At 29.5% G+C, this 12,892-nt stretch overlaps 1 long non-coding RNA gene across 1 annotated transcript in view; it reads right to left on the bottom strand.

The window, feature by feature from the left end:
* Nucleotides 1–12,892, bottom strand: part of LOC118063652 (uncharacterized) — a 56,011-nt gene that overhangs the window by 31,164 nt on the left and 11,955 nt on the right. The window contains exon 4 of the long non-coding RNA XR_004689940.1: nucleotides 10,700–10,832. This is a non-coding gene — a long non-coding RNA (uncharacterized lncRNA). The remainder of the gene's footprint in view (nucleotides 1–10,699; nucleotides 10,833–12,892) is intronic.

Below are 12,892 nucleotides of genomic sequence, written 5' to 3' on the forward strand. Positions count from 1 at the left end.
ATCAAGAGTCTCCATTGATCGTGGCTTTTATTACAGTGTTTTATGATCAACCAAGAGGGTTGAGAGGGTGGTAAATTATATAAGACACTTTTAAAATAGTCTATTATCATCTTTTAAAGTATCCAAGAACTCCCACGATCATATTTATTATGTGGTTTTATTATTTTCCATGATGTGTCAGTACACCTGTGACATTCCAAACCCTTCCTAGACCCCTCGACATCTTTCCCCTAAGCCTTTGACTACCTTTTTTAAATTTATATTCTCAGGTTGAAAAATACCACCTGATGAGAGAGATTTTATGCTTTTGGATTTATTAAAAAAGGGGGCAAGGGTTGATTCCAAGCCACAAAATCCAACCCTTCATCATTCTAGACCTAAAGAGCAGGTATAACTTTTTTTTTTTTTGAAATGTATCGTTCAAATCGTTTTGTAAATAACTCTTTTCTATTGTTATTGATGTTGAGATGGATAAATAAGGGTGACGATCAGCTTACAATAACGAACAGGTTTGGATATCCTTTTTTCTTATCCTTTGATGTTGATTTTTTTTCCAAGATTAGATGAATCTCCATCATGTAGAGATTAAGTTTGATTTTTTCTTTTAAATATATAGAATGTTTTTGAATGTCTTTCCAACTAATTGGAGCTTATCTCCAACATCCGGAAGTGCTGAAGGAAATGTTTTAAATTAAAATAATGAAACATTAAATAATTTGACATGAAAATATAAATAATATCATTGTTTAGCTATTTTGATTATTTCTTTTCTGAGTTAATAAATTAAATAGATCGACATCCAACTGAGAACAAAATGAAAAGCACCTTTATTTTTGCTAACGTCATGTTCTCGGGCGTTCTTTTGAAATTAGAAAGTCAATATAAAAATTAAAAATCTGTAGCTTCAACAAAAATAAGTGCTACATAATTTTACGCCTTTTCTCACCTTTCCCAGAATTATTTTGTTTCTTATTTGAAACAAAGCACAGTAGAAAATAATCAATCATAATCCTTGGAATTTTTGTTTCAAAAATGATCTTTTGTTTCATTGGTATTAGAAAATGATAAATCTTTTTTGGTTTTTTAATAATTTTATTTTTGCTGGTGAATAATTAAAGCAAAGACTGAAGAATAATTTTGAAGGGTTTCTATATTTTATTCAATTGAAACCCATTGATATAAAACAAAGAGCATTGGACGTTAGAAAGCTTCGTGAACATGATTAAAGTGACTACAGAGCTGATTTTCAGTCACTTGTTAGGCTTTTTGTTCTCACTAAATACTGTCAAAATGTCACTTGGAATTATTATCACTTATTTTCCAGAGGATCTATTAAGAGTCGAAGGTCTAGGCTGGTTTAAAAATATTTTAATCACTTGGATCATTGATTTTATTTGAAGCTTGAGCTTTAGCATCTATAATAACAATGATCCAACGTCCTGCCATCAAGAACCAAAGTCTAGGTATGATTACTTGAATTGTTTTACTTTAGTAAAGCTCATACTCCAATGCTATCAACCCCAAGACTCTAGAATAAACTAGAATTACTCACAGCAGCTTCAATCGTTGATGATGATCTCCAACAATTTGACATAAAAAATCTTCAGCTCCTTATTTTTAGCAACCAATACCTTCCTTTCTTTGATATTTAATTATTATCACTTGTTTTGCAGAGAATCTATCAAGAATCAAAGATCTAGAAATGTTTAAAAGATTATTTAATCGCTTGAGTCATTCATCAACATCAGTGATGATCATGATCTAATGCTCACCATCAAGACTAAGGCTCTAAACTTCACCTAGTTGTTCCACAACAGCTTTAAACATTGATGATAACCTAGCATTTTATGCTAGAAAATCTCCAGCTCCTTATTTCCAACAGCTAATGTCTTTCTTCCTTTGATAGTTGAAGATGAAGGTGGTCCTGAGGGCGAGTAAATAATTCCCAACCAGGGAATTTTCTTCATAGTCGTCTATCTCACAACTTTCTTTTTCTCAACATGTGTATGTACGTAAGATGTATGTAGTTTTCTCTTGTTTTCTTGTTGTAAACCTCTCTCAGAGGGTGAAAGATCGATTGGGGTGAGTTGATAAGTGTAAGTTTGATCTATTTATACACTAGAAAACCTTGAGCTGTGTCGTTGATGGTCACAATAAAACGTTTTCTTATTCTTTTTCTATTATTTTTTATTTATTACCATTCATCATTTTTTCTTATTCATTAATTCTTCCTCTTCTTCTTCTTTTTTTTTTTTATTAAATCATTATTAACTATTTATCACTATTCTTTCTTTACTGATGAAATTATTTAATAAACTCTAGCCTGCAATTATGTTGGGTTGGAACTTGGTGGAAGTATGGGAACATTTGTGAACGTACCAATCGGAAGTGGGACGTTTTGAAGAATAAAAAGGGGTTGAAAGGGGTGTGGATTTGATTTGAAGGGGTTGATGTATATGATTTTACAGAAAATTGATGGTTTAGGAGAATCATTGGTTTAATTAAAGCCTAGGAAAATATAAAAATCAAAGGACTCTATTGTCTAGTGCATTCTCCAAGACCTTCCAAGGATCCAAAGCCAACTAGGGGTTGCTATTCTAGCATTCCAAGTGATAATAAAATGAAATAAAATATTTCTGATTGTATTTTTGAGCAAAATAATGAAAAAAAGAGTTAATTTCCTAGACTCAAGACCATAATAATGACGTAAAAACAATGAAAAACTTTTGTCAAGTTCATTAATCATGTGGAATCACCCTTGACAGAGGATTTCGCACCCCTCATATACGAGAAAGGGGGTAGTAACCCCCATCCCAATACTCATTCCTCTTTATCTCCATTGGGTATAGACTGCGACTGACCAATAAGCAACTCTTAGTCCTTTCCTATGTCCACCCTAATGTCGATCAATACCAACTCACCCTCAGTTGTGTTACTCTGCTGCTTCATCCCTTATTCTCAACTTCATCCCCCTGTCATTCTATAGGCTATGGAAAATAATACACTATGGCTAGAGACAACAAAGTTCCAATGAATTATCGAACTTTCTACGAATAGAACACCACATACTTTTTTCACCCCCTTCATAACCCCCTCATATGCATTCGAAATGGCTGCCATGTATCAGAACGAGTTTTCGATAACTTTTATGATGAAAATAAAATAAAAGACATTTCTTTTTTTTCTTTTTATTCCAAGGGAAATAATGAAGATTAAAGTCTTGTTGGGTTGTAGTTGGAGATAAGAATGAGAAAATGGAAGGAAAACAAAAGTAAATTCTTTAGAATTGAAGGAAGTACTTGGAGTAGCATGAGGGTGCAAAGTTTGTTAAAATTAATTTTCGAAGATCAATTATCTAGAGAAATTAATTATTATTATTATTTTAATCTTAAGAGTTTGATAAAATTATTTTTTAATTTTAAATTATTATAAGTTAGTTATTTTTTTGGGAGTTTACTTTCAAAATTTCTTGATACACAACCCTAATGAAAACATGAATACTTGATTCTTAAACAAAACTTACCCCTAAATAATTACATCCACTCCTTCTGAGATGGCTAAAAATTCTTTCCCTTATTTTCTTACTTTTCCTGGGGTTTCCTTAATTTTTTTCCCACTTTCGTGGAGTTTATATCAAAGTTTTTGCCCTCGTGAGTTACATCAGATGACGAAGATGGTGGTAGTGAGGGAGAATAAAGAGGAAAAAGGGCCAACTTGCCATTCCTATTCTTTAATAATTAATTCAACCAACGCCTGGTGGCTGCAGATGGTAGAACTTCAGTTGTATCATCATGATGTTCTAAAAATTCTGACTTTAACAATCTACAATTATTGTTAACTAAAACTTGCTCATATCACCTTCAATCATAATTTCTCGACCTTTTCTTATTATTTAAATTAATAAATAAATCCTTTAACAATACCAACATCTGAATAATGTTGTCCAACAATTGCTTGACTTCAGAAAAGCATCACAAGTTTATTAAAAATATGTGTCGTTGATTATTTGCAATTAAAACAATTGTTTGGCATCATTTGTTTATAAATAATTGATTTAAAATGGAGGAAAGTATTTTAAAAAATTATTGATGATAAATAAAATTAATTATTGATATTTTTAGTTCAATATTTATTGTTATTATGATTAATTAAGAATGATTTTTATTTTTATTAGTTGATTATTATTATAATTACTTGTTTAAAAGCCAAATTGCTAGAAAGTAAGTACAAATTTTGTATTAAAGGATTGTAGAAGAAAATATATTTGATAGAATCCGTTGTTTGGCACATTTAGATCCTCACACTAAACTTAAATGACTCCTATGAGTCATTCGAAATTAATCTGACTACTAATAAACATCTAGAGCCCCCACTTATATTAAAAAGGTAAACAGACGTACAGACAAATGTAAACATCACTACATCTAATATTATTATTATCTAATCTTTGTAGAACACTGTCTTTCTTTGTTAATTGAGATGTTAATTTCAAGCAATGCCTTTGTAGTTACTACTTTGTTTATAAAATTCATACATTATTATTACATATATGTATATAATGAATTTTAATCACTAATATAAACAATTTATTTTGTTGTAATATTATTTATATTTAATAAAATAAAATTGATCCTTTAAAAAATATTTTTTATTACAAAATTAATATAATCTTTAGCATTCTATTAGTTAATTAATTTATTTATTTAATAAACATAACAGTGTAAACAAAAATAAGCATAATTTTTAATGAATAAATTATAAATAATAAATCATTCATAATTAATTTTTAATTTAATAAAAATATTTTATTTATATTCTACTAAATTCTTATTTATTAAATAAAAAATTCGACTTATTATATTTAATTATTATTAATTTTTATTTAATTATATTTATTATCATTTTTTATTATTATTCATTATATTATATATTAATTTATTATTATATCTATTAATTATCAGATATTTTTATAAATAAAAAATATCAATAAACATTATTAATAAATATAATATTAAATAATTATCAAATATTATTTTTATTATCAAATAAACGTTTTATTTTAATTACTTTAAAGACTCCAGTAGGGCAATAATTAGCTTCTGTTGTAAGACTTTACAATTTAAATAAATAAAATAAAAAATTATTAAGACAAAATTAGACTGTAATATCACTGGAAATTTAATCTATTAATTATTAACTGACTTAATAAATTTATTAATTGAAATTCGAATAGAGTATTCTAATTTTCTCACAAAAAATGATAAATAAAGAAACAAATGATTAATTAACACGCGTTTCACACCTTGAAAAGCAGGTGTAAGTGTGAATATAAAATAAATAAACCATCCAACGCCCAGAAAAAAAGAAAAGAACAATTTAAAAATCACCCACGCGCCTTAGATCTACTTTATCCATAGCACACCGCACTATTTAGTATCTCCAGCTTGAATCTACGTAGAAAGAAGCCTCCATCACACCATCACTGAGCCACGTGTCGTGGCCAAACATCTAATTTTAAGATTAGAATAATTTTCAAATCTAACACTACTTTTTTTCAGAGTTAACAGTCTTGTTCCTTTTTATTATTATCCTTTTCTCCTCGCATTCTCAACAAAGGATTTGACATATGTCGCGTGATAATTACACATAATACGATGACTTAGTCATCGTGATGATTTTTCAGGAAAAAAGGAAATTAAGATATTTATAGGAGGGATTTTTTTTTTTTTGAAGAAAAAAAATTAATTTTAGCTGAAAAAAATTTTTTTTGTCAAAGTTTTCATACAAATGTGACAAAATGATATTAGTTGCTTTAAAAATTAATTGTAAGAAAACTAATGATGATAAAAATATGGGAGTTGTTCCATCTTAAAGAGAGGGAAAAGAGCAATCTCATGAGCTACCATAAAAGCCTTTTTGGTCCACTAGATCAATAATTATGATCATTAAACAATCAAGAATTAAAGAACAACTTTTTTCAGTCAAAATTTTGATACAAATGTGACAAAATGATAATAATGGAATAGAAGCAATCGAAAGAGAATAAAGAGATGAAAAAATGTAGTTCTAGGCACGCGTGTGTTGCATAAACATGATTAAGTTTGACCAACCATGCGTGTCGGCATCTGCTCTAGTAGTCTAGACTCTTTGGAGTAGAAAAAAAGAGAAGAAAGGTAAGGTAAAAAAGATGTTTAAAAAAAGGAAAAAATGGTGAAGTGAATGACACACGAGAGAATGAGACATAGGTTTGGTGGATAATAGAAATAAAAATATTTCGTGAATCAACTGTCGATGAGTTGATGATTTGAATTCGATAGTTTTCATCATTTTGAGATAAAAAATGCACAATGATATTTTTTTTTAATCGCTATTCAATGTAGAGTAACATCGACAGTAGAATTATGTAGAGTAAAGAATTTTCGATCTCAAACACTACGAGGGAAGATATTTTGGAGAATTGGAAATTATAAAAAAGGTTAATAAAAAATTGAATTTTAGCTCAAGGTTTATGGTTGTGTTTAAAAACTAATAGTGAGAAAACTATGGGAGATAAAAATTTTTTAGGACCATGTATGTTTAGTTCAGAATCTGCCCGATCAAAAACACTATAATATGACCCTTTTTTGGCAACCGGAAGTCATGAAAAAAATTAGCAAAGACATGAAACAGTTTTGTTTAATTTTTGCTTTTAGCTGAGATGAAGTAGTTGTATTTAAAAATTAATTGTGAGTAAACTAATGATGATAAAAATCTAATTCCAATTCCATCATATAGATCAGGAAATTCCCGATCTGAAACACTATGACACAATCCATTTTTGATCACCGGAAGTCGTCAAACAAATTGATAAATTAAGACAATTTTTATTTCATTCTTAATTTTACCTCAAGTGAGATAGTGACACTTAAAAATTAATTGCGAGTAAATTAATGCTGGTATCGATTAAACAATAATTGCGTTGGATAGAGCGGAAAATTTCCGATCTCATACACTATAAGATAAGCCATTTTTGGCAACTGGAAGTCATAAAAAAAATTAATAAAGAATTGAGAAAGTTCTTGTTTCAAATAATTTTTTTTTTTTTCCAAAGCTATCGAAATTAAACAACTCACCCCTTTCAATCTCATTTCACCCCTCTACGATCACAGATTCAATCAAAAATGAAGTTATATCAAGCAAAAAAAAAAAAAAAGCAAGCTGAAAGCAAGCAAAAATGACGAAAACCCCTAAAAATAGTGTATCGATAGAAAAAAAAACGATGAAAAGGGGTGGTTATGGAGTTAGAAATAGTAGTAGGAGGGGTAGGGAGAAATGGAGTTGTGTGGCAACCCCTACGCAATAGAATGTGGCTCACTTCTTCTTACAGAGAGACAAATCCCTTTGGTTTTTGGATTTTCGGGTAAATTTATCCCCCTAGAAGGGGGTGAAGTGAGTTGAGGGGTTGAATTGGACGTTAGGGGGGTTAGTAAGTAATTCGAGGCGGGCTGAGAGAGCTATCGAGGCCCAAAACACATTCACCCTTCATCCAATGTCACCATACACACCCCCTACTTTTATCCCCTATTTTTACACAGCTCTTGAGGGTTGACCAACATATCTCGGGGGTGTTTCCACCAACTCTTCATTTTTCTGCATTTCTCAAATCTTTTTTTTTATCTTCTCATCCATTACACAGCTGTCTTTAACGCCATTTTATTATCAAACAATTTATTTTAATTCGGTAATTTGACGGTCTATTTTGATTCCAGCATAAAATACACGTTATTTAACTTTCAAATGACCGTCACTTAATGTCGAAAAAGAAAGAATAAATACATCATTATTTTTTAATAAAATTTCATTAGATGTAAAATGACCGTCAAAATGTCTTCGGTCACTTTTAGATTAACTTTTAAAATTGCAGTCATAATAAAAAATAAGATAAAATAATTATGATATATTCTCCCATTTATTAGCGTCATAAAAATTCATATAAATACTTATTAAAATGGAAAAATGACCGTCAGTAAAATTGTGGTTACTTTACCGGTAATTTTACCGTCAAAAATTGAAATTTAGTAATAAAATCATTAAATACAGTTAAAAAATCACTCTTCAAGGAGTATCAATTTTTCTCTCTCTCTTTCTTTAATAGAAGTTCTGACTTTAGTATTTATTTTTTCGAGAATTTTGGAAATAGTTGGAGTCTTAGTTATTTTGGGTGGTCTATTGAGCTCGAATTATACTTGAGATGATCTGTCAGAGTGAATAAAAAATAAAAAAAAAATTCAAAAGAGTACAAAAGTGGTATAAAAATGTGACTAACGCCATTTGTCAGTGTCCATTAGTGCATTTGGTGCAACCTACGCCAGGTAAAATATTAAAGAGTTGTATATTTGCGTGGTTAAATGAAGCATGATCTGCGAGGGACGATGGTACAGCTGTATAACAATGTGCTAAAAGAAGTAAAAGACTTTAGAAGAGTCTCTAAAAGGTGTATTCAACTATAAAATATACTTTTTTAAAACTTATTTACATCTAGATGTCTATTCTGTGGTTAAAAATCTTTTTCAATTAAATTGACAGAATTTTTAGCATTCTTTTAAATATTAATATGTTTGTATAAAGATATTAATATTGAGAAAAAAAATATTTATTTTGTTCTAAAAGAGTTTTATATGTATTAATAATAATTTAAATGATAGAATGATGATAGTAAACTAATTAATAAATGATAATTTAATCATGAGACTACTCTAGATAAATCGGTTTTGAGTCAGCTTTAATAGCGCTTTCGAATTTTTTTGGGGTCAACGACACTTGAGGAATCTTTTTAACATGATAAGTACTTAATTTTTCTGGTAATACAATGACACAAACAGCTAAAAATGACAAATAGAATAATTAGTATCGCATGTTGACAGATAATCGAGTCAGAATCGTTAAAGTGTCATTAGAATAATGCGACAGTGTATTTATTTTAACGATTGTCGATATTTAATTACCCATTTTTGGTCTTTTGAAAGAGTCTGAAGAGTTCAATAACCTTTATGTTTTCACATTTTTAGTTTAGGTATCAATTAAAAATACCTTCACGTGTCGATTAATCACTCCAAAGTCCGAGAATTGTATTCATAAGTTTAACTCATGATTTTATCATCTAGATGGGGAAATTTGTCGTTTCAAACTCTACTTTCAGTAACCAGAAGTGGTGAAAAAAATTTCAAAAAATTGATATATTGGAAAAGCTACATCTTGGTCATTTAATTGTGCAGGACAGTTGCTTTAAAAATTAATTGTAAGAAAACTAATGATGATAAAAATATGAGAGTTGTTTTATTTTGTAGAGAGGAAAAAGGGCGATCTTGTGAGCTACCATAAAAGCCTTATTGGTCCACTAGATCAGCAGCCAGAAGCATTGAAAGAATGATGATGGAAAAAAAAATATTTCAGTCAATTAATTAGGCTAGAGAGTTGATTAAATCATTAATTACAACCAAACTGATGACAATAAAAATATGAGAGTTGTTTTATTTTGTAGAGAGGGAAAAGTGTGATCTCAAGAACCTTTTTGGACCACACACTTACGATAAAAGTGTGGTGACAGCGTAAGATTTAGAAAATGCGTGAAAGTAAATTCAGAAAAATGGAATGAGATCAAAACGTCAAATGCAGAAAAAAAAAATAGAATGGCTTTCGAGGAGGGAAAGAGGTGATATAAAGTCAAAACTAACAGTATAAGGATGCGAGTTGGAGGGTAAGAAAATCATGTGTACGGTATTTCAAACGATATACGGTCGCGTTAGGGGTGGAAGGAGATGTTGGGGTTTCAAATGTCGTCGGATGCCAACTAAATTTTAGGGTAGTTTTAGCTTTACCATTGAACTTGTTGAGTGGATTGACAGCTCTGTTAAATCATTGTTACGTCCATTTTATAAACTTTATTTTTTTCCATCCCCCCCTTCTTTTTTTAAACAATATAAATTTAATCATTTATTTGCATAAAAATAAGATAAAATTAATCCACAATATTTTTTTTTTTTATTTAAAAATTTTTTTTTCTTCGTAGAATTGTAGATTAATTTAGATGCTATATAGAGTCCACTTGGCGAACATGTGGCGTGCGAATAGAAACGAACACGAGAGAGTAGATGAAAAAGGATCAAGTCTAGGTATAGGTTTGTACAAGTCTGTCTATCCCTACATTTAGTTCAAAAAACACCAGCTGGTCTAGGAGGAAGGACGTCCGCTTTATTATTTTCTCTTTTTCTTAACGTCTCTAGTAATCTATCTGCAACTATCGAGGTCATTTCATTTGTTTTTTTTTCTTTTCGCAACAATTCAAATCACTAGTCTTCTTCTTTTCAGTCAATATAGAGAAGATTTGCTCCATTTGGCAACATTTTACTCCAAAATACCACAGAAAAAAAAAAAAATTCCAACTCCACTTTGAGCTTCTTAGAATATCGAAATAATACACATGAAAAAGTTAAATCGATTAACGTTTTATATTTTTCTAACGTATGTGGATGAAAAAAAATTAGAATAGTTGAAAGGAAAATTTCAATCGCGATAACACGATGCTTATAAATACGTTAAAATGTATTTAAAGATACCAAAATGTTGAGATATAGATTGAATTTATTCTTGAGTATAATAGAAGACTTATTAAGTTGAAAAAAAAATTTTTTCGTGATTAAAAAAAATTATTTTTACTTACCCAATGATGATGATGATGATTGTCATCTCTATCTGTTTTTTTTTTTTAGTTAAGAATGCCTGCAGTCAGATTGATGGTCAGATTGGATAAAAATGAAGAAATTTCTTCGTGATATTAACTCTGAATGAGGCTTCTATAAACAGACATTAAAAAAAAAAATTTATAATTAATAAAGATAATGAAAAAATAATGTAAATGAAAAGAATGACGTTAATAATCATGAGCTCAATGTTTTGTGGTACATTTTATTTTTTTATGATGATTGTAATTTATTTTTAACTGATCTCAACAATATTTTTGAATAATTTACGTTTTGTTTTGATTTATTGCCAATGATTATTTTAATGATAGTTATTTTATTGGCTGAAATGAAATGGATTAAAAAGGTATTGATTATGTCCACATATTCACGTTTTTGAGCAGTAAAAAAATTTTTTTTAATTAAACAATGATTGTATCATGTAGAGCGGGAAATTTCCGATTTTATACACTATCATGGGAGCTATTTTTGATCATTAGAAGCCATAAAAAAAATTAATTAAGGCATGAAACAGTATTGTTTAATTTTGGCTGTTAGTTGAGGTCGAGTAGTTGTGATTAAAAATTAATAGTGAGAAAACTATGGGAGATAAAATTTTTTTAAGACCATGTACGTTTAGTTCAGAATCTGCCCGATCAAAAACACTATAATACAACCCATTTTTGGCAACCGGAAGTCATGAAAAAAATTAGCAAAGACATGAAACAGTTTTGTTTAATTTTTGCTTTTAGCTGAGATGAAGTAGTTGTATTTAAAAATTAATTGTGAGTAAACTAATGATGATAAAAATCTCATTCTAATTCCATTGTATAGAGCAGGAAATTCCCGATCTAAAACACTGTAATACATTCCATTTTTGATCACCGGAAGTCGTCAAAAAAATTGATAAAAAATGGTCTCTTTCAAATTTTGATTTTTACCTCACGTGAGATAATTACACTTAAAAATTAATTGTAAGCGAACCAATGTCGACATTTAAAAAAAACCAATTCCATCATATAGAGCGGGAAATTTCCGATCTTAAACACTATAATACATCCCACATGAAAGTGATAAATTCTCACTTCTTCCACATTTCGTCAAATGCACGGTGCAACTGTAGCCCAATAAAACTCGCCAAAAATCATACCTGCGTTAGCCATGAGAATGAACTCGACTAAAAAAAGAAATGTAAAACTTTTATTGTAAAATTTATTGACAGTATAACTAAAAGTACAATTTATTAACCGGAAGACAGAAATAACATTTGGCAACAGTAATAAAATATGGTACATTTTACGACTCTCGAGATGCAAACATAATGAGAAAAAGGGCATAGCGGTCCATCTGTTAAAAGGGAACGAGTAGTATTGCCAGGCAATTAGTAAAATTGCTCTAGTTTTGCCCAAAAGACGTGTACCGTCATAGTTCCCTTGTTAAATCAGCCTTTCAAGTTTTACCATTGACATTGGTCCATACCGAAACACACTGTCAAGAATAATGTGACCTAAAGTCAACATTGTTGGTTGAGGTATAGCCAGACCCACCCATAGATTTATATTTTTATTGCTTAAATAATCAGGTACGACATTCTCGACCCGACAACACGAGGGCAACATTTCACTTCATGCTTACCGTTATTTTTCCATCTCTAATATTTTCTTTAAGTGCTAAAATAATTCCTAATAATCCAGAAGCTGGCCTACGATATTGATTTTTTCGTCTTCATTATTCCTTCTTAACTTGTATTTTACCCAGAAACAGAAATCTTCTTCACTTTTTTTTACAATCCTTCGTTCAATTTCCAGCTAACCAAAGAGGCAATCATCATAATTCTAGGGATCGTAAATTTTCTTGGCTACCAGACTGAGTTGTTGACATATTTACATATTCATCAACGTATGATAATTGATGATCAACGCCCACTAAAATCAATTGTAACTATACTCATTTATTTTAAAATAATCGTGATTATTTTATTAATTAATACGGCACTGATGAGAGAGATTCTTAATAATAAATATTTATATAATATTTCAATTAATAAAAGATATCGATAAGGCAAAAAGTGAGGTTATAAAGGACGACTTGATAAATATGACTGTTTTTGTTAATTTGAGGTTAGGTGGCATTACAAAAAGTTAATTAATTATTAAAAAATATTTATTAGGTGT

This window comes from Chelonus insularis, unplaced genomic scaffold, assembly GCF_013357705.1.
Source record: "Chelonus insularis isolate UGA/USDA-ARS -01 unplaced genomic scaffold, ASM1335770v1 contig_146_pilon, whole genome shotgun sequence".
Taxonomy (NCBI): domain Eukaryota; kingdom Metazoa; phylum Arthropoda; class Insecta; order Hymenoptera; family Braconidae; genus Chelonus; species Chelonus insularis.